Raw genomic sequence first — 21,335 nt, forward strand, 5'->3', positions numbered from 1 at the left:
GTCATCTAAAGGTAGCAATCTGAACCTATAGGGATAAAGTGGAGGGTTGTGGTGGTGGTGGGGAGAAAGGTGGAGATGGAGGAATGTTAGTAAGCAAAGGACGGATCCAATCAATCTATGACCTTCAAGAATTCCACAGCCTTATAATCGGTATCAGCAAATCTTCGTCTGTTGAGACACGGTGATTAACCCTATCATCCCGGGCTGATGACAAAATCCAACCCTCCAAGAAACCATCTCCACTCGCTCTTTATCGTTTATAAGAAGTGTGATCACTGAGGCTCCGCGTTAACATGAAAAGTTAGCTTTGTCCTGAGATGTTAGAAGAACGAATGTGGCCTTTCTTTTTGTCTGTTTTCCTGGCGCTACCTCGCTGAAGCAGGGGGGAGCGATGCTGTTTCCTGTGGGGTTGGGCAGCGCCGGGAATGAAGGCAAGCATGAACATGTACGTGTATATATGTACATGTCTTTGTATGTGTATGTATATTATGTATTTGTGTATATGCTGATATGTATATGTGTGTATATGTGTGTATATGGGCATTTATGTATATATATATATATATATATATATATATATATATATACACATGTGTGTATACGAGTGGATAGGCCATTCTTCGTCTGTTTCCTGGCGCTACCTCGCTGACGCAGAAAGCGTCGATCAAATATGATAATAAAAAGATTACATATATGATCTAAGACTCATACTTTAGCATGAATCGACAACCTAAACCTAGAAGTGTACCTACTGAGTAACATTCAAGAAACCTAATGGATTCTAACACTTTATCTGAGCTTACAGTGGTTTCATAAGTCCAATGGCACGCAATACCATCCTCTGAATTCAACTTCTACTCTAACCTGTTTCAGCGGTCACATGTTTCACTCTCACTGTCTCACACATTTGCGAGTGGATTCAGACAACGCTTAGTGACTATCATCCATTCCAGAAAGGTTGCATCACTGGGAGTGTACAGTCTCGTCAAAGGACTTCTTACTCTAAAGGAGTCTACATTTCTCTCCTGCAAGAAGTAGCGCAGCCTGAGGCTGAAGAAGCCCTGTAAAAGCAGGATTCTTTCACAAAGACTGATCCCGGAGTAATCATAGATATACAAATTAATACCACAAAGGATTTCTATGCGATTCCTATGCATTATCCATTCGATTACATTTATACAAATTCAAATCATTCTAAAATCATCTAAAGTCCATATAAATCATAGACACTGCTTTAAGATTAACAAGGACGTGGATAAATACGAAGTCAACAACCCTGGAAGATATAGTATCAGCGAATTTGCAAAATTTTCACAACTTTTCCACTAAACATCCATCCATATTGCCTTCTCTATTCCCCAGAATAGCATGACTTCAACATCTGTTTAATGGTTAAGCGAAGGCTTTCAGGTCGATCTTGTATCCCTGGTGACATAACGAGGCTTGTTAAGAAACGCTTCGGAAATATAACTTAGGCAACGCTATTAAGTTAAGCAACATATGCTCACGTCAATATCTTGATCACTTGCAGGAAAGTGCGTGGGAACTGCTACATACACGCATTGATGTTTACGCACTGGTGACCTTCACACACACACACACACACACACACACACACACACATACACAAATACACAAACACACACATACTCAGCATATATAGATTAAAGAACATCTTTGAAAGTAGATAAAGTTCGAGAGACGGGGCCCCAAGAGTGTAGAACTCCCTCCACGTACAATTAGAATAAGTATTTACACACAAAAAAAGACGTCTAAAGGCAAAAGAACTTAATAATATGCAATGGAAAGGGATGTCGCGATACTACAGTCAGCTAACATCTGGAAAGCATAAGAAAGCAAGGAATAAGTTTAACAGGATAGGAGAAAAGATATAGTGAATCGAAGTGTAGATAGCTACGGACAAGAGATGATCCAAAACTTTTCCGTAGGTACTGCTGTGCTAAAACTGCTAGTCAAAGAGTATCTAATCCCATTATAGGATACACAGGTGTTGTAAAGGATAATGTAAAGATATGTAAGTAGCTGAATGACCAAGTTCAGAAGTTTATTTCACAGTGGCAGACACTACTCGCCCAACAACCAATGAAATGGAATGGGTAGGAGGTTATTTCAAAGACTTGCAACGTCTGTAAAAGACGTAACCAGACTTTTAAAGGAGCCTTGACATATATAAGGCTCACGGTCCTGACAGTTTCTCTACGTGTGCTCAAAAACTGTACGAACACACTTGACAGAATCGAAATATCGTTCAAGATGTCACTGGAAGAGGGTAAAGTACTAGAGGAGTGGATGAGACCAAATATCGTACCAGTATTTATGAAACGAGTCTAGGAAGGTGCGCCAAGTTCAGACTAGTTTCTCTGACAATTGTGACATGTAAAATATTGGGAAAGACACTTAGAATTCAAATGGCTGACTGCCTGCAAAGGAGATAGACAGCGTGGATTAAAGAAAAAAAAAAAGATTATTTGTAAAAAACTATTTTGATTTCTATGAGAGAGAGAGAGAGAGAGAGAGAGAGAGAGAGAGAGAGAGAGAGAGAGAGAGAGAGAGAGAGAGAGAGAGAGACTTCCGTTTTCGACAAAAGAAAAGAATGGGTGGATTGTGTATCTGGACTACCAAAAAGAAAAAAAAAACATTTGACACTGGTCCATATAGGAGGCTGATAAGGAACTTGGATCTTCAAGTAAGAATGATTAAGAAGGAGATTACTTCGATGTACAGAAGATTACCTCAGCAGGAGAGACCAAAGGGCCTAAGTCAGAGAAACCATCTCGAAACAAGCCCGGTCACCCACCAGTCGTGTGTCGCAAGCCTTGGCCCTGGGTCCATTCCTCTTCTTGATCTATGCCAATGATTTACCAGATGAACTGGACTTATACCTGAATCTATTTCTGGTTGATACTATGGTCATGAGGAAAGTATACAGGGATAAGAACTGCCTCAATTGACAAAAGGCATCTCGGCAAACTCCAAGATTGGTCTGATATGTGGGTCATGAAATTCAGGCTGAGTGGATACAATGCATTGTTGACTGGACACAGTGAAAGAAGGATTCGATGCGATTATCATCCAGCAGGATATTACCTACTGGAATCTCTGTATAAGATGGACTTGGGAGCTGATATCATACCTGAACTGTCGCCTGAGCCCCAGTGTAAGAGAACATGAAAGGAGACGAACTGTCTGCTGGCAGATTGTAAAATCATATTCAAGTTCTCACATAAGGAATATTCGCAAAAGTTAAAGGGATGGTTGAACACAAGGTGCGAGGGAACACAAAAACTCACAATATGAAAGACAGGAAATGCAGTAGTCATGCTGCATTATACAGGTACAAGAGAGAGTATAAGAAGGAAAGAAAAGTAGCTGATAATTCAAAAGAAGAGCTAAAATAATCTTACAGATTTATGATGGACAAACTAATAGTGAAGAACCATATTATCAAATGAATGAACACAGAAGAGAAGGCTATCGACACATAACGAAATAGAGTGAGTATGTGAGGAGCTGAATTTTCACGTATCATATCACATATTTTCAGCGTTTCTTTTCACTCGCATAGACCCAATGGTAATTCTGCCATTTAGGAAAGGGGAAGACATCTTAGAAAATAGTGAAATCAATCAAGCTATGGAGTCAGACCCAGAATAAAACCAAAGGTCCTGACGGCATTTCACTATCAGTACACCCAGTGTGTGGGCAGACGCTTGCTGAAATGCCGGTGATGGTGTACGTAGCTTCCCTAAATAAGGGAAATGTTCTTGTAGAATGGGAGACAGCCACCGAAGTACTATCATTCAAGAAAAATTGGGCCTGAATTGTTAGCCACTATCCCTAACGAACATAAAGAGCAAGATACGAGGGGGAAAAAATGAGAAAGCAGAGAGAAGAGCACTCGACCAGCATAAGATATCTAAGTGAGATACAGCATGACGTTAGATCTCCTGGGCTGAATCAACACGATTTTAATGACTTAATAAACAACTTCCTAAAGAAAACGGATGAGTTAGTGGCTTATCCTTTCTCTGATTACCAAAATGCCGTTGATACTGAACCCAACAGAAAAATGATCATGGACCTAAACATTCAGTCTAGGGTCAGAGAAGGGCTCCTGAAATGAGCGAGTTGAAATGGAACATAACGCATACGTCATGCGAGTCAAGCTGGGCATGGGTGACAAGTGGAGTTCCTCAAGGCCAAGTGCTGGGATCAATAATATTTCTGATTAACGTAAATAATTTACCAAACAAGGTAGGTTATCTATACATCTGTGTTTATTAGCGACGCTATAATCATGAAATGCAATGCAATGAGGAATGCGAAATACTGCGAAGAATTCTCGACAAGATTCAGCATTTGTCGGGCAAATTGGCATATGAAATCTAACCTTAGCAAATGCAAAGTCCTGACGGTGAAGATGGGTGGAAACAGACCACATCGTGAGCGCCATACCGGCGTTAATAAAGCGCTCTGAGGGGGATGTAGGAAACGATATCACGTCAAAACTGTCACCAGAACATGTGGGAAGGATCGAGAGAGATGAAAGCAAACTTTAATCTTCATCCGTTTTATACAATCACCTTCAAAGGTATGAACAGCATGATGTTCAGGGTGATGTAAATGACGTCTTCTGCCCTAAGGTTGGAATATGTCGTGGTAGTCTGGTATCCTCATTCGATGAGCCACATCGAATTGTTGTAAAGGGTCCAAAGAAACGCCGACACAAACTGTACCGGAACGGATTGAAATGAGCGACGAAGACAGGAAGAAACATTTGCCCACCTTGCACATGACACCATGCATAAAGTCCTGAGTAGCCATGACAAAACTAACATACAGCAATTCTTCGACACTTCTTACTAACAAGGCGACGACCGAATCACTCACTCACCAGACTATACACATTATACTTCCTCTAAATATTACTAATCTATATTTTTGAGTTCCTTTAGATTCTCCCCGTACTAGTCCAGCAAAGTGAAATCAAACTAAGGGAGTTTGCATAACAGCAGTTCTTTACTGGAGACTTAGAAGAAAAATGGTAATTGCAACTGGTGAGACGAAAAAAAGAGAGATACAAATGAGATAAAAACTCATATACACACACGAGGAGAATTCGGTGCTGGCGCGTCAATGTTTACAGTTCTACATTCTGTCCCCACTGGATGATGTGGACACAAGTCAGATCAATAGCTGGGATATTGGAAACTTTTAACTTCACTGTCGTGTATCTGTTATGAACTGGTGTTGGGCCGGATGTGTGTTGGGTGACGCGAGCGATGGTGACGACTCTTCCTAACGTTAGAAAAGTATTTTACGGCGCGGAAAGGGCGACCATGGTGCTACTTAGGGAAAGAGGGTGAACTTGGCTCAGCAATGTGACGAAATCGGTGTTGAACAGATGAAATCAAATTGAACAAAAACACATTCTATCTTAATCAAAATATATCAGTACTCACTCACATGCAAATGGGCGAGTCTGTATGATAGCGCGCATACACAACACTCGTACAGGAATGAAGATGGATAAGCACCAACCGAATATACAAGAAGTCCAGCAGACTGTTAACAGAAACATCCAGATAGTCAAGAAGGCGCACAAGTTACACTCACTTACCCAAGGCATTAATACAAGGATGACGTGATCAGTTGTACCTCTGTGTTAACTGGTAAGCAAATAATGTAGCGAGTCTGTGACACGTGTAACATTGTGTCTTGGCTGCTGTCCTGAACTATCAGCATATAGGCAGTGAGACGAGAGTGGTAACAAGACCCTACTAAAGCGTTGACTAAAGCACCGACCCCCCTCTCATCTTCTACATACAGGTCACACAAAATCGGGGAAAGTTAGGTAACTGGATGAGGTAATATCACATGACCTCACCATACCCCATCCCCGATGCTGAACTCCTCCCCCTCCCACTACACACACACACACACACACACACACACACACATACACACACACTCCTCATATGCAGTAAAATCCCCGGGAACAACGAGAGGGGAACTTGGCTTAACAAACAACCTGGATTACATTCATATTTTCTGAGTTACAGTGTAAATAAACACAGCTCTGTTATGGCTAACATTGTGTGTAATAAGTAGTTGTTATGAAGCTAAGAGGCGTAATCCATTTTTGTTATACGGATTATTATTTTTTTTATAGGGGGGGAATTATATACTTTGTTTACGTAATCATTTTCCTTCTCGGCTGAGACTCAGATTGTATGATATCAGGTTATTGTAATGCTAAAGTGAGGCTTTTGTTACCCTGCTATTGTGTTGGTAATGTTTGTCGTGCACGCGCGCGCTCGTCGTGTGTGTGTGTGTGTGTGTGTGAGTGTGTGTGTGTGTGTGTACCTATTTCAACTTCTGTTTGCTGTTCCCAGACACAATTTCATCATTTACTTTATTCCAGTTACCCACTACTTTTATGCTAGAATAGTACAAATCTACATTTTTTTCAACAATCCCTTGCCTCATCTCATGTCCCCTGAGTGTTCTTTTCTTGTACCTTTTGAGGAAATTCACACTGCTGCCAACATCAAACAGGTATTCAGAAATTTATGAAGGTTGTGATCAGGTTAACCTTTTCTCTCGTTTCTGTGTGTGTGTGTGTGTGTGTGTGTGTGTGACAGTATCCTCAGGCAGATGTTAGGGAGCATCTGGACACACATGGGTACTAATGGTTTACACCTGCATCATCGTTGCGTATCTGATACGCGATTTAAGTGTCCTGTGTGAATATACATTTATACCTAATCAGTGCGCTGGGAGTGAGGTACACACCTGTCTAATTTCCCGTCATATGTATAAACCAAACTAGGTATATAAACCTCACTAGAAAGGCCAGAATGAATAATCATCAGCCGATCGCATCTTGATTAGTTTCACAGATAGTTAATGTGTCTGATATAACTGACTTTCATGTCCAGTCTAATTAACATACTTATTAGCAGGACTTATATAGATAATGAGAAAAGACTATTCCTTCTACAGTAAATGAATAACTCACAAATGGCTCCTAGATGAATACGTTTAGGAAATGTTAGCTGTTTTCCTATAAGGCTCATATATCTAAGATAATTATATGCAAGACGACAACAACAATCATATAACCGACTTCTATAAAGCAGATGATTAATATATATTCCTAAATATATATGATTCGCATATGCCAAATGGTTATGTATTTCACTGTCATGTAAATCAATATAAAGTCTTACTTTTAATGAGGGTTTATCTTCGTCTGATTATGGATTTACCTCGCTGACGCAGGAAACAGCGAACAAACACGAAAGAAAACTTGTAACAATACTTTGACGATGGTGTCCACGACACTCAGGCTGGAGTCTGACCACAAGGAGTCACTGCAATATTACCTGCGATCTTGTGTCAATGAATAAAGACTCATGTAAAGAATTCACCTTTATCCTCATGTAATGCAGAGCCGATCATCCACATTGGATAACTCCACAGGCTGTGTATGCGACGTAGCTACTGGTTATAATGTAATCTACCAACGGGATGACACAAACAAAAATGAATTGGGGTTATGTAATTAGCCTTCATTTTCCAGAAGATTTTATGAAGATATTCCACATGGTCGGGAATGACTCGCTGGTGAGGAGTCCTAAGACATCACGGAAAGGAGGGAGTGGGAGAGGGAAGGGATGACTGGCAGGAGGCCACAGTGAGGGATCCCACACAACCCAGGATGGGAGAGACATGTAAGAGGCCAAAGTAAGGAACCATTGGCCACTCGGGTTCCAAGTGATTGGCAGGTAGCAACAGTAAGATACCCAACGTCATACAGACTAGAAATGACTAATTGGAACCACATTAAAGGATCCAAGGCCACCGCAGATGGGTTGGTACATGCAGGTGGCCAAAGTGAGGAGCCTTCTAGCCACCCTGGGTGGATGTGACCGGTAGGTGGCCACAATGAGGGACCTAAGGCAACCAGGTGAAGCTGAAGCATCTACACCCACAACAGGATCTTGCTTGTTGTGTGGCAGCAACAGACGAACTCTGTATTCACCAGTGGATCTGTTGTTGTAACCGATGAGAGGCGATCTCTTTCGGTTTATGTTTCAGCCAATAAAGCTTCAACAACTGACGCATCTGCTGGTACTCAGTGGTACTGTCCTTCCCACCATTTAAACGAAAACTTAAACTCCTAAATTCAAGTGTTATTAAACTTACACAACAAACACCTGTAGGTAAGGTCACCTAAGCCGATCTCAGGGCATTCGACAATTTCTCTAATTCAGCAACAAATTTATCCATATCGCACAATCTATATCCGTGTTACAACTATATTTCCAGCCCATAACAGTCGTTCCCCCTCGATATTTCAAGCAGGAAATATCGGCATTTCCATTCCGTCCATAATTGCTTGAAATTCATTTTCATTTTCGTGTACCCTGTAGACCCTATTTTCGTTTGCCATTAGTTCACCAGCCGAACATTGCAATGTAAGCTATTTATGATATTACGCAATACGCATAAATCCAGGGTAATTGGCAGGCAATACGCTGCATGGAAAACTACCCTCAGGCCTTCAGTCTAACGAAGCTATCACACACGCTCTTCTACTTCCTTGGATTTCTCTGGCCAGAATAAAAACATTGATCTTCAGGTTCGTGTTTATGAGCAGGTATCAAAGCTTTTACTTTTTCTAGCCATAGTGCATCAACTGGCATAACTGTTAAGCTCAATGACTCTCCTACTCTTTAATCATCTTCTTGTGTTACTTTCTCACGGTTACTGTTATTTTCTACTGACCCATGATCATTGGTCATCACCACGAGCAAGCGACATAAGACCACTAACATATTAATAGTGTTTTCTTTAGAGTTCTAATGTTATGCTGTTATACGTTTCTCTGTTGTTATTCAAGGCAAAGGTGGTTATAACCACAAGATGTTGGCTCCACAATCAGCTCATGTTAGCAGCCTTGGATCAGGTTTAAGGGTTCGTGATCAGTAGAGTGATCTGGCCCATATGTAAGCCATGATCACTCGCTGCACAGCCAAATATAAAGACTTGGTTACATGAAGAAACAGCCAACAACCCTAGCCAGAGTGGGCTGGACACCTATGGTAGTAAGGCTGGTGTTGCTTATCATCAATTAGGAATACGACCTGTACGAGCAGAGTTTATAGTGTTGTAATAAGACAACTCCCTTGACCTGGGACTCCGTCCCTAATACCACAGTCCTGGCAAAGATTCCGAACCCAAATGCCGATTAAGTTTGACAACTGATGCGCTCGTTTCTTCAGATTCCTATGACTGTTCATACCAAAGTGTTACCTACAGCGACAGCTGGTGGTGGGCAGCTGAATGTAATTGCTGGAGGCAGCAGATGGCCTGCTGATTCTACTCGGCTAATTAAAACCTGCTTGCCTCATCCAGAGTGACTCCCGTCCCTTCATCTTCTCCCTGCCTGGTTACGTCTTCGGATGATGTTAATTTACATATCATTGGTTTCATTCTGTCTACGAAAGTGAGGGGCAAGTATCTCAATAGCTGACCCCTAGTACATCCTCTGGGCGCCTCTCCCCTGAGTGTTTCGGTACGTACAAAGTATTGACATGTTAGTAGCACCACGGCCCCCCCCCCCCCACCATGTTGGGTAGTTGTAAGAATGTTGTCCCATCAACAGGCTAGCATTAGCCCTCACCCCCCCACCCCCCACCCCCAGGAAAGGTTGTTTTAGGATGAGTACGACTATACGACCAGCTGCTCCAGTCATGGCCAAAGTCCACATCAAGACCAAGGCTGAACTGAAATAGACAAGGGAAAACATTTACGAAATTTGGAGGAAGTGAAAGACCTGTTGTAAAAATGTGCCAAGACAGTTATTAGGAAAGACATAAAGACATGAGAAGTTAGAGTTCAAAATCTTCGAGGTGTAGGGAAAGGAATAGGTATCTGTCTTTGAGTCTTTGTTATAATCTATTACTCATTCACATTCTCCCATGGCAGAAGAAGGAGTCTCTCTCATGGTAAGGTTCCTGTATAGACAGGTCCAGTGTCAGTGTTAAGGGACTTAATCAACTTATATGTTACCTCAGCTACAGACACAGACGGTGGTCGATAACCCCAAGCTGACCCACACGAGTAGTCTCCCCCTCCAGGAACCTCCCGTACTAACATGAACGCTACTTTTGAGTAGGACGATGTCGTTTCAGGAGTCTCTGACGAGTCAAAGGCAACATATCCACCATCGGGTGTCATGAACACCACACCCCGTCACCCACCCTCCCCAATGTCCGACCCACAATGCCAAGACTACTGAGAGTCAGAGGCCGCACCATCCAACCGTACCCTCCCTGCCACACGAGAACGTCACCTCCACAAAGTAGATGGTTACTATAAGAGAGTTTTCAGGAGGTGGGGGGTGTTCACGCACTCCTTCATCAGCTGAGGAAGGTGAAGACATTCCTCCTCTCAACGAAATCGCGTTACCTCCTCCCACGATCGAGCAGCAACTTGTCTTCACTCAAGAGACAAGGAGGCGCCTCTGTTCCGAGTGAAGGGGACGCGAGGATCCACAATCGATGAAAACGACTGTTAAACGGATCACACTGTAGCATGAAATCCCGACGTTCCTCACTTCAGCAAGACAACTGGGAGAGAAGCTCTCAGTCGATGTGACTACCCAGTTATTGCTCCGCTGAATGATACCATAGAATTCAAACTCTCAGCGTCTACAACGGTGATAAGCAACGGGTGGTTCCACAGGTTAGCCATGCAAGGGAGCACTGCAAAGCTGTAGCATTCATGCAAAACTAAAATGCATGTTTATATGACAGAGATTAATTCAGCAACTATGAATATTTCAAACAGTGTCGGTGAGCAGGACAGCCACTGCCTAGAGAAAAAGTGAAGCTGAGAACACAAGCAGGAGCTGTGAAGGTTGATTACGTGGTGACACAAACACAGACGATTTAGTGCTCGTGCAAATTCTGAGCCAATACATGTACGCATATCCTTGCAAGAACATGCACAAACAAATAAAAACAATGCCCCCACCCCCCACACACACACACACACACACACACACGCAGAAACAAACATACATGTGCACACAAACACGCATATACCACACACACGTCGAAAAGTGCAAAGCATATAAACAAACTCCAACACAGACTCGACTCATATACACCGTGCGTAAGGTTACTGATGCCTGGGTATAACATTTTCCTTCGGTATAACTACGCCATCTGCTAATTACAATGAAACTGACCATAAACATGTGTAGCTGTAATTACACCAACTTTAGACTCGGCAACACAACCAGTGCTATTCAACCGGCAGAGAATAACCTGGTTCCGAACTACCAACATAATTTCCCCTTATAAAACTTAACATCAAACACGAACTAAGTAAATGAGAACAAATCACACAGGAGATCACAGAGCAAAGAAAAAAATTGGTGAATCGTAAGAGGGAAGTCCAGTCTGGCGGTGATGAGGGAGGGAAACATGGCCGTGTTTATTGCCTGCATGAAGGAGTTCCCAAGGGTCGTACACCCATCTTCCTCGGTGATGATGACTGGAACTCTGATGATGACGGGAAGCGATGGGCTCTGTTGAAGAAGTATACCTGTTTCTTGGCGAGAGAGAGAGAGAGAGAGAGAGAGAGAGAGAGAGAGAGAGAGAGAGAGAGAGAGAGAGAGAGAGAGAGAGAGAGCGAGAATATAAGAGGAGGCTACTTTTTCGATATACATTATCTATTTTGACATAATGGGATTACAGGTGAAAAACAAACATAGGTGTGTACTTAGCAACGCTAATTGATGTCTCTGTTTTACCCATCTATCTGTCTATCCTGTGACCCTACCCTTGACACTCATTAATATTCTTCATGGAGATATTCATTATAGAATTAGCTGTTATAGCACATGACAAACAGCAAGTCAGCCCTGACGAAAGATGCGCGAGTGCACGACATGATCACAAGCCTCGCATGGCGTTCCTCACACACACACACACACACACACGACACAAATGTCAGCATCTTGAGTAGAAGCCAACAGGACCATCACAAGATCTCTGGCAGCTAATGACTAGGAAAGAGTCGTCAGAAAATAACAACAAAATAAAGGTTCGTGAAATATTTCATCGTTGTACGCTCAAATCGTTCGCTTCTACTCCAACTGTGACAGTTTATATTGGGAGACGATGCTGGAGATGACAGCGGACCTGGCCAACCATAGTGCGTAAAATGTACCTCGAAACTTACGCACGGTGAAGCCTAATGGCAGCTCAGATGTTCGACTCCACAAAAACATATTGGTTACGTCAGTATGTAAACTATATATATATATATATATATATATATATATATATATATATATATATATATATATATATAATCAAGCGGCTTTGCTGATGCGTTTTTAAGATGAATTCTAGAACTGTTCTAATTTTCTATCTGCGTATCATGCAGACACAAGAAGTACGCAGGAATACAAAGGAATTCAAATAGTAACAGACCACTGGGTTCTCTCGAGCCTGTTTGTGGCCTTCTGTATTCTCTGTCAGTCGATTAAATCACAAACGATTTAGAGGAGACAGGATCATGAATGAAAAAATTATTGGCTTAACGAAGGATATAGTGTAATATCCAAACACGATAGTCACGCGGACACATACGGACATATATTCGTACACACACACACACACACACACACACACACACACACACACACACACACACACACACACACAATTCCTGTATCCTTTAGGATGATGCAGTATCTGAAATGACATTTTTTCATTGTTTAATGCCCCTGGAATGATTGCAAATCTATTCTGTGATAGTTACATATCTGCAATATGCTTCCGTCCCTCCCGTCATGAAATCAATTAATATTCATCCTACTTTTTCACACTAGAGTCGAAAGACTTACTGCTTTTTAACTTGACTCATTATTTTGATTATATTTTCTTATTCTATTTCCTACGACAACAAAAGGCTTTTCGCGTCTTCGTTCCAACAATCAAAACCACCAATAATCTCCCTCCTATTATCCCTTTTGTGATCCTTTGATTTGTTCGAGTAATTTCAACTCCGCTTATGTGAAACTTGCCTCATTGCTCTTCTAACGATTACTGCCGTTGGGTAATCGAAAACGAAATGATTAGGCTGACTATTAAAAGACTCCTTAGACGCCATCATCACCAGCGCGGATGATACATCTGGAAGCGATACTCATCCCTGTGATGTACAGATGCCATTAGACAAGGATGGGACAATCTACCAGGGCATGTTGGACACACTCCTCTGCAGACTGAGGCACAGGGAGAGGGAGCCAAATTTACTGGGGCCTGTCTGACACAGACTAATCTACCCAGGAGCAGACTAACACATTCCTCTCCAGAGGAAGGCACAGAGAAAGATGCCCGGTCTACAACTGACACACTCGACTACAAGGACACAACATCTAGGCTGACACACTCTACTCCAAGAGACGCCACACACACTCACCCTGGCCAGAGTGACACACTCTGTTCCCAGATGAGGAAACAGACAGGGGATGCCACATCTACCTGGGCCAGCATAGCGTTCTCTGCTCCAGGGGAAGGCACAGGCAGAAACGCCAAAGGTACAGGAGTTTGTCTGACCCACCCCGCTCTAGGAAGAGCGTCTGAGAGGAAGGCTGCACCTTCCTAAACTTAGCTACGAGACACTGTCATAAAGGACATCTCACCATCGGTTTTGGTTGACCGTACTGCCAAAGACTTCTAAGGGGAATGAATGTCTGCATTCTACCGCCTCAGTGCCATCAAGGAGACTCGAATAACCTACGATGGACCACATCTCTTCCTTCCTAGACGGCAGCTTTAACTCTGGCTCAGGACATGTACAAGGGGAATATGACGCTTCGTATTTAATGAGCCTCTGCTGCTGAAGACAAGGTTGCATCATCCAGGGCCGGTAACTATGAGCAGTGAAGAACAGAACCACATCTGCCTCCAATAATCCAAGCGTCACGGCCTTCATTATTTTCAACTGCTGATGGACTGCTCTCCGCACCATACGTTTGGCCTACTTGTAGTTGGAAGAGTTACTTGGGAGAAATTGGACGAAAAAATTATAGGAGACAGAACACAGCTACAGTGGGATAAGATGGATTGGGAGGACTAGCTGGATGTGGATGAATAGGTAAACATATCACCAGATATTCCAACATGTTCGATTTTTTTGGTGTGTGTGTGTGTGTGTGTGTGTGTGTGTGTGTGTGTGTGTGTGTGTGCGCGCGCGCGCGCGTTTCGATAAATGAATAAGGATCGTTCATTGTGGATGAAGGAAAATTTCCTGTAACACTGACATTCGAGGATCTCTTGAAATGTTGATGTGTTGTGCAGTACAGGTCATGTCCTATGTCTTTCTCGTGCCTCCAGCCAGGCCCCTGCATCTATGTCAACACACATAAACAAGATCCACACAGCACATCCACTGAATGGTTTAGCGAGACAGAATTCTTTCTAAGTTTGACATAAGGCGAAGATCATGTTTCTGTGAAAATGAAATACTTTTCTATTGTATTCAACTATTTATTCAGTTGGAAACCTACCTAAAACGAGTTTTTTTTCTTATTTACCTTTTATTTTGAGAGTTTTGCCTTCCGAGCCGGTAATAAATTTTTCAAAATGCAGCGAGTTCTCCAACATCACAACAACATTTTGAACTGATATTCCTGACATGACCCTAAACATATAATTCAACGGATCCATAAAAGAATGTTTTTTCAAAATAGTGGCGAAAGAAATTTATAATAACCGTGTTGAAATCTGATATTCATGGAATCTTTTTGAAGCAGCAGCGACTGTTAATGCGTCTCTCCCCCATCCAGTTGAAAAACCAGAATACACTTGTGATCACGGACTCACAATCCCACCGAACTAAGAGGATATAACGTCCCACGACGTAAACACTTCTTAGTCCTACCTGTAGCTGCTTGTAGAACCACCTAGTGCTGTCTCTCCTACCTCACAGTGGCCACTCCTATGTCTCTCTCAGGGCAGCCCCCCGATCCCTCATTTTTCGTCCCTCGCTCCTCAGTCCCACTCTAAACTGGGTCTAGTCCTACACTATAGCCGTTCCATAATCCTACCCAGAGCCGGGTCTCTCAACTCTCAGAGGCCACATCTCAAGTTTCACCCAGGTTAGTCTCTGGTACCTCGCTCTGTCCACTCCTCAGTCTCACCATTGGCTGTCTCTGGTCACTGGCTGTGGCCACTCTCCTGTCTGACCGAGGACGGCTTTTGGTACCTCACAATGGCCACACCTCAGTCACACACAGGGCAGGCCTTGGTCCCTTACTGTGGCTAGTCTCAGACCCAACACTTTAACCTAATGAACTATAGTTCCACCTCAGGTGGCTTCTGATCCCAGATTGGAACCAATTTCTTCTGCCTCAGTCCAGTTGGCCACTTGGATGCCTCAACTATCGTCACCCCACAGTTCCTCCCATTGCTGGCCTCACTGACACCAACTTCCTCCCTGATCCTATGCAGGACGTCGCACGTTCCCTGAGGAGACGCACAAGTACCATGGGTATCATAGTTCTTTACTGTGAATATAAAAAGAGAGTCGGCATGAAATAAACCGAAAGAAGACGTCACCAACATGGATGGTTCACTCTCCCCTTTCTCGAAATCATGGTATCATGATTACCATATCCCTCACTCATCACGATCGTGCGTCAAGGTGAATACAGCACGTGAAGGAGATTGAGGCTGTGAAATCAGCTGTATTAATCTAATGAAAAAGCTACTGAGGATAGCAATCCCTGGCCGACAGTGACTGATGCACAGTGCCTGCGTTAATGGATTGTGTGACACTGTTTCATTAGGGGCTCTGAAGTTGCCCTAGTGGATTACCCCCCACCCTCCTCTCTCTCTCTCTCTCTCTCTCTCTCTCTCTCTCTCTCTCTCTCTCTCTCTCTCTCTCTCTCTCGTCTGTCTGATGGTCTGGTGGTGGTAGGGTTGCATATCTCCGTTACTAAACGCTTCAATGGCTGTCAAGTTACACTCCTCTGGCAGTTGCCTATTCTTTCTGCCTCAGCTGCATATGGCTTGCTGACTTTCAGTCCACAGATATACAATGTTTCCGTCTCATATACAACATTTAACTGCGCGTAACTCGACAACCCAGATATTCCCAGTATGAGCGCTACGCACAAGCCCTATTTGACAACATCTCGTCGTAATAACTCGTAAGAAAGTGCTGTAACTTTACCCGTGCGATGAAGACGTGGGTTTTTCTAGATAAAACTGGGTGAAAGACCCTCATATACAACAAGACCCAGGGGCCATTGATTTATAAAAATTGTTGTGAAATTCTAGCATGTTTTGCTACTGAGTATAAATACATAACTGCAAACAAATTTCAGTTCTGCAGAAATTAACCTGGATTGCTTTTTATTAGTAGTACCTTATTGGCATGTTGTATGTAAAATCCATTCGAATTCTATGTCCATTTATCTCCAATGAAATGCGTTCACTGAATTCCTTTTTACAATTCCTTTTTACATGACAATAATGGTGATTAGGGGCAATCCAAGTGCATGATGTTATATTTCCAAATTTCTTTTGATGGTTGGAAAAAACCACTTAAATCGTTTATCAATGATTCACAGTCTTCTAGGAGTCAGCACACTCCACTCAAACACCTGGGCAAAGATTCAGCAAGCAGGCAAAGATCATCTTCAAAAGCTAGACGCATCAAGTTCATCCTCAATGTCTCGCAACAGAAATTTCGCAGTGAAGTCATGTATCATTTACATTCATGATGAGTGAATTTCCCAGCGAATATGTGTCATGTGTATGGTCTCGAGAATGATAAAAGAAATAAAAAATAGTTCGAGTGTATAAAAAAAAGAAAAAAATAATTCGTTTGGTCGTATCTGATCCGGGAAAGACCAGGGAATAATGTGACAGAAGCTGCAAGATCCTAACGGATGAAACTATTGCCATTTAACACTGGGTTGCGTGCACAAAAAATCGACCATGCTTCACGATTCAACAGCCTGCAGTCACAGATCCCTTCCACTGCCAAACAAACGCAACGCTGAAAAACAAAACAGTGGACACTCCGATATAACCCTGAAAATGCTAATCAACACAACAAAATGACTTGAAACACACTAAACTACTCGTGAAAATGAACCGAAAAAAAAAACTCGACATAATGAACCGAAAAACGCTAAACAACTCGCCAAAATGAATCGAAAAACGCTAAACACCTCGCCAAAATGAACCAGAAAAATGCTAAACAGCTCGCTAAAATGATCTCGAAAAACACAAAGCAACACGCCAAAAGACATACGAAAATGACCCTTTTCCAAAATGACTTCACATTACACCAAACTGATCAGGTTTACATAAGTTTCAGTTACTTTCACTGTCCGTTGAACCATCCGTTATAAAATGATTATCTAGAATTTATATATCATTACACCGAAGGTCCTACGAATAGTTTTATTCGTGAAATAGGGAATGGAAATGGATAGCCATCGAAGTCTGCAGGTGGAAGAAAAAATACTGATCAAAATGGCTAAAGATTAATTATGGAGGAATATAACAAGAAGCAAAATGTCGTGGTACTGCAATGCCATTTTCAAGAAGGTTCTTAGCTTCAGCTCATACTGAAAGCTGCAAGTACTTTGAAAAACACTGTCGAACACCTGAGTGACTTTTACCTCCTAAATCATTTCCAAATAAGTCAATTTTGGTGCGCCATAAGCACATCATACGGTTGTGTCACCATTCTGTTATGCCATATTTGCAATTATCAATAAGATGCTGCAAACATCTGTCTAGGAATGGTATACTATGTAGGGGTGTTAAACTATCGATAAAAAAAGAAAAAAAAAACTGTTCTACAGTGACACTGCTTCGAAAAACTGACTCAGTCCCTTGCACCACAGATGAAAGAACTCGCAGGAAGTTCAGCACGAGACAACAATATATTGAATGCAATTATCGTGAGAAAGCTTTCATAAGACGAAATATGAGGTATCAAAGTGAGTATATAGAAGAGTACCCCATGTGTGATGTTGAGAAGTGATAAGGTCTCGCCACAAAATGAACCCGAAGATTCGGGAAGCCACCTCATCATCCATATAGTCAGGTCCCTGCCCTGTCCACCTTCAAGTATAAGGTGTATGTGGTATTCTTCACTAAATATTAGCTATGCCGGCCTACACTCCAGGTTTCTACTGACAGCAACTATACTGCAGCAATCACAAGAGAGGGAAGCTTATGACCACACAGCCTCAGGGACATGAGTGAAGACTACCTGATTGCAATCAGCAAGCTCGGCTGGTCTGACACACTAGATCCAGAGATTTATGCAGTCATGAAACAATGTGTGTGTTTGTGCGAGTGCATGGCTACACCAAGCTGTCACTAACATAGTCATTCCTCTTAATCAAGAGAAACCAACGAAGGAGATCAAATCTTCTGACTCTTACTGCATTTTATAGCGTATTTCTGCAGAAAGAGACGTTATAATACTATCACACTGCTTTAAACATTAAAGAAATACTAGAATGACATGGGACTATTGACTTCATACTTGAAGGCTATGGTTGGGCAAATGACGAAGGGAGGGAATATTGAGAGCAATATGGTTCTATGGTCCGAAACGACTAAGATTCTCAGGCCTCAGGCCCGTTGACTACCGCAAGCTCAGGGTTTCGGGGTCTCGGTTATGTTGCATGCCAGCACTAGACATGTTTACATATTTTCTGATACAATACGTTGAAACCGAGATAGAAATACAATTTTCATCACCATAACTATCACAAATTTTCATCTAAAATTTCTTGTTAATAATCTTATATCATATGAAAAAAAAAACTATGAATTAACGACGTGAAAATATCCTTTTAACAGGAGCATTTGCAATGATTTACAGCTTGTACATGAGGTAACGGTAATATAACGTATAGATAACATAACATAACGTACATAACGTATAGATAACATAACGCACATAACGTATAGATAACATAACGTACACAACGTATACATGAAATAATATAACATAGCTTGAACATAGTGAATAGATAACATAACTAATCAGTTATATTAGCTAAATATCAAATCTTAATTGAAGCATAAAAATATGACAAATAAATGTTTAGTTTATACATAATGAATAGATAACTAATAAGTCATCCTGCAGAATAATTTCATTTGCATTAAAACGAAAAAATTTGAGAAATTAACGTATAACTTGTACATAATGCACAGGCTACATACCCATTCAATTATGTTATCTAATAATTTGATTTACAGTAAAACACAAATAAAAATATGAGAAATGAAGCCGAGACAACTCCACCCACCTGCATCGTATGTCTCGAGGTCTCGCTGGGTGGACTCGTCCGTGTTCACAGACGATGCGACTGACGATGGACATTGACACCGTCACATCGTAGTGACTACGTCATAGTCGTGGTTATGTGTTGGCAAGGCGACGCTCACTGGCTCATGACATGACCTTTTGCGACGGTCGCCTTGTCATCGCATTACCACGTACAAAAATACGGTGATACAAAGGTCTCTATTGTCCATAATTCGTTGTATCGCCTATAGATACGACCCGCAGTGTTCTCACTGCGAGCGTCAAACATTTCTATAACTTCAGCAAATGACTACTTACCCCATCAACGTCACACGGCAACCTCAATGTAACTTGTTGATCCACATCGTGAGCTCTATATTGCCTAGCCTCCGTTTGCTGCCTCGTTTGGCAAACGTTTGTGTTCATGGCATCAACAATAGAATGTTGACGCGCTTGAAAGTGTCTGGAAGATAAGATAAATACTTTATTTTCAAATTGTATACATAATACAAAATGAAATTCTTTATGGGTAGAAGCTCAATTCAAAGTTAGAAAATAAAAGAAATATAAAACAAAAACATAATATCCCTTACAAGTTCCACATAAAATATCACATAAAGAATCATCTATTTCACTAAGAAGTTATATCATAGAGGAGTTACAGTGTCTTTCGATGGTTAAACAGTTGAATGGTTTTTGGTACAAATGATTTCCTAAACCTATCGGTGCACTATATAGGCAGAGACAGTCTTCTTCCTAACCTTAATAATACATAGTACTGGTGTAGAGGAAGACGGGTTGCATCTTGCATAATCCTCAACTGCTTCATTGCATATTCCTGATACAACATATCTAATGCTTTAGTGTTTGCATCCAATGTCCTAGCTCTATTACCATTTTTCTGAATATCTATATTTTCACTGGTTACCTTGCCATACCAGACGGTAATTGAATGGAATAAAATTTATTCTATACTGATCAAAATGGCTAAAGATTAATAATGGAGGAGCATAACGATACACAAAATGTCGTGGTCATGCAATGCTAACCTTCAGAGGACTCAGCTTCAGCTCATACTGCAAGCTGCAAGTACTTTGAAAAACGCTGGCGAACACTTGAGTGACTCACCTCCTAAATCATTTCTAAATAAGACATTTATTTTTTGCCCGAAACAAATCATGCGGTTCTGTTATCTTCCTGTGTTGCCATGTATGCTTTCATCAACTAGTTGCTGCAAACATCTGTCTAGGAATGGAACTGAAAACTGTGATATGTTCCGCGAGATATTGTTAATAACGAAGCGCTTAGAATACGAAGTTCAGTGCTATGTCATCAGAAAAAAAAATGACCTAGAGTGAACTCCTTCGAAGAATTGAGTCAGTCCACTTCACCGCAGGTGCAAAACCTAGCAGGATGTTCTGCATGAGACCATAACAGAAACTAGGGCTTGGGAGATTTCATGAGACATTATATGAGGTATCAAAGTGAGTATGCAGAACAGTACCCCATGAGTGAAGTTGAGAAGTGAAAAGGTTCCGCCACAAAATGAACCTAGTGCTTCGGAGAGATACTTCTTCAACCATATCATCAGGATACTACACTGTCCACCTTCCAGTATGAGGTGTATGTGGTACTCTTCACTAAATATTTGCTATGCCGCGCCTACTGTAGATTCCACACTTTTACTGACAGCTTATGACCACACAGCCTCAAGGACACGAGTGAAGGTTACCTCAATGCAATCAGCAAGCTTGGCTGGTCTGACACACTAGATCCAGAGATTTACACAGTCATGAAACAATATGAATGTGTGTGTGTGTGTGTGTGTGTGTGTGTGTGTGTGTGTGTGTGTGTGTGCGCGCGCGCGCGCGAGTGCATGGCCACACCAGGTTGTCACAACCAATCGCCTCGTCATGTTCTACATTCCATAGCGT

At 41.8% G+C, this 21,335-nt stretch overlaps 1 long non-coding RNA gene across 1 annotated transcript in view; it reads right to left on the reverse strand.

Moving 5' to 3' along the window:
* Window positions 1-21,335, reverse strand: part of LOC139752875 (uncharacterized) — a 360,018-nt gene that overhangs the window by 264,095 nt on the left and 74,588 nt on the right. Inside the window, exon 3 of the long non-coding RNA XR_011713606.1 lies at window positions 19,720-19,864. This is a non-coding gene — a long non-coding RNA (uncharacterized lncRNA). The remainder of the gene's footprint in view (window positions 1-19,719; window positions 19,865-21,335) is intronic.

This window comes from Panulirus ornatus, chromosome 2 (genome assembly GCF_036320965.1).
Source record: "Panulirus ornatus isolate Po-2019 chromosome 2, ASM3632096v1, whole genome shotgun sequence".
Taxonomy (NCBI): domain Eukaryota; kingdom Metazoa; phylum Arthropoda; class Malacostraca; order Decapoda; family Palinuridae; genus Panulirus; species Panulirus ornatus.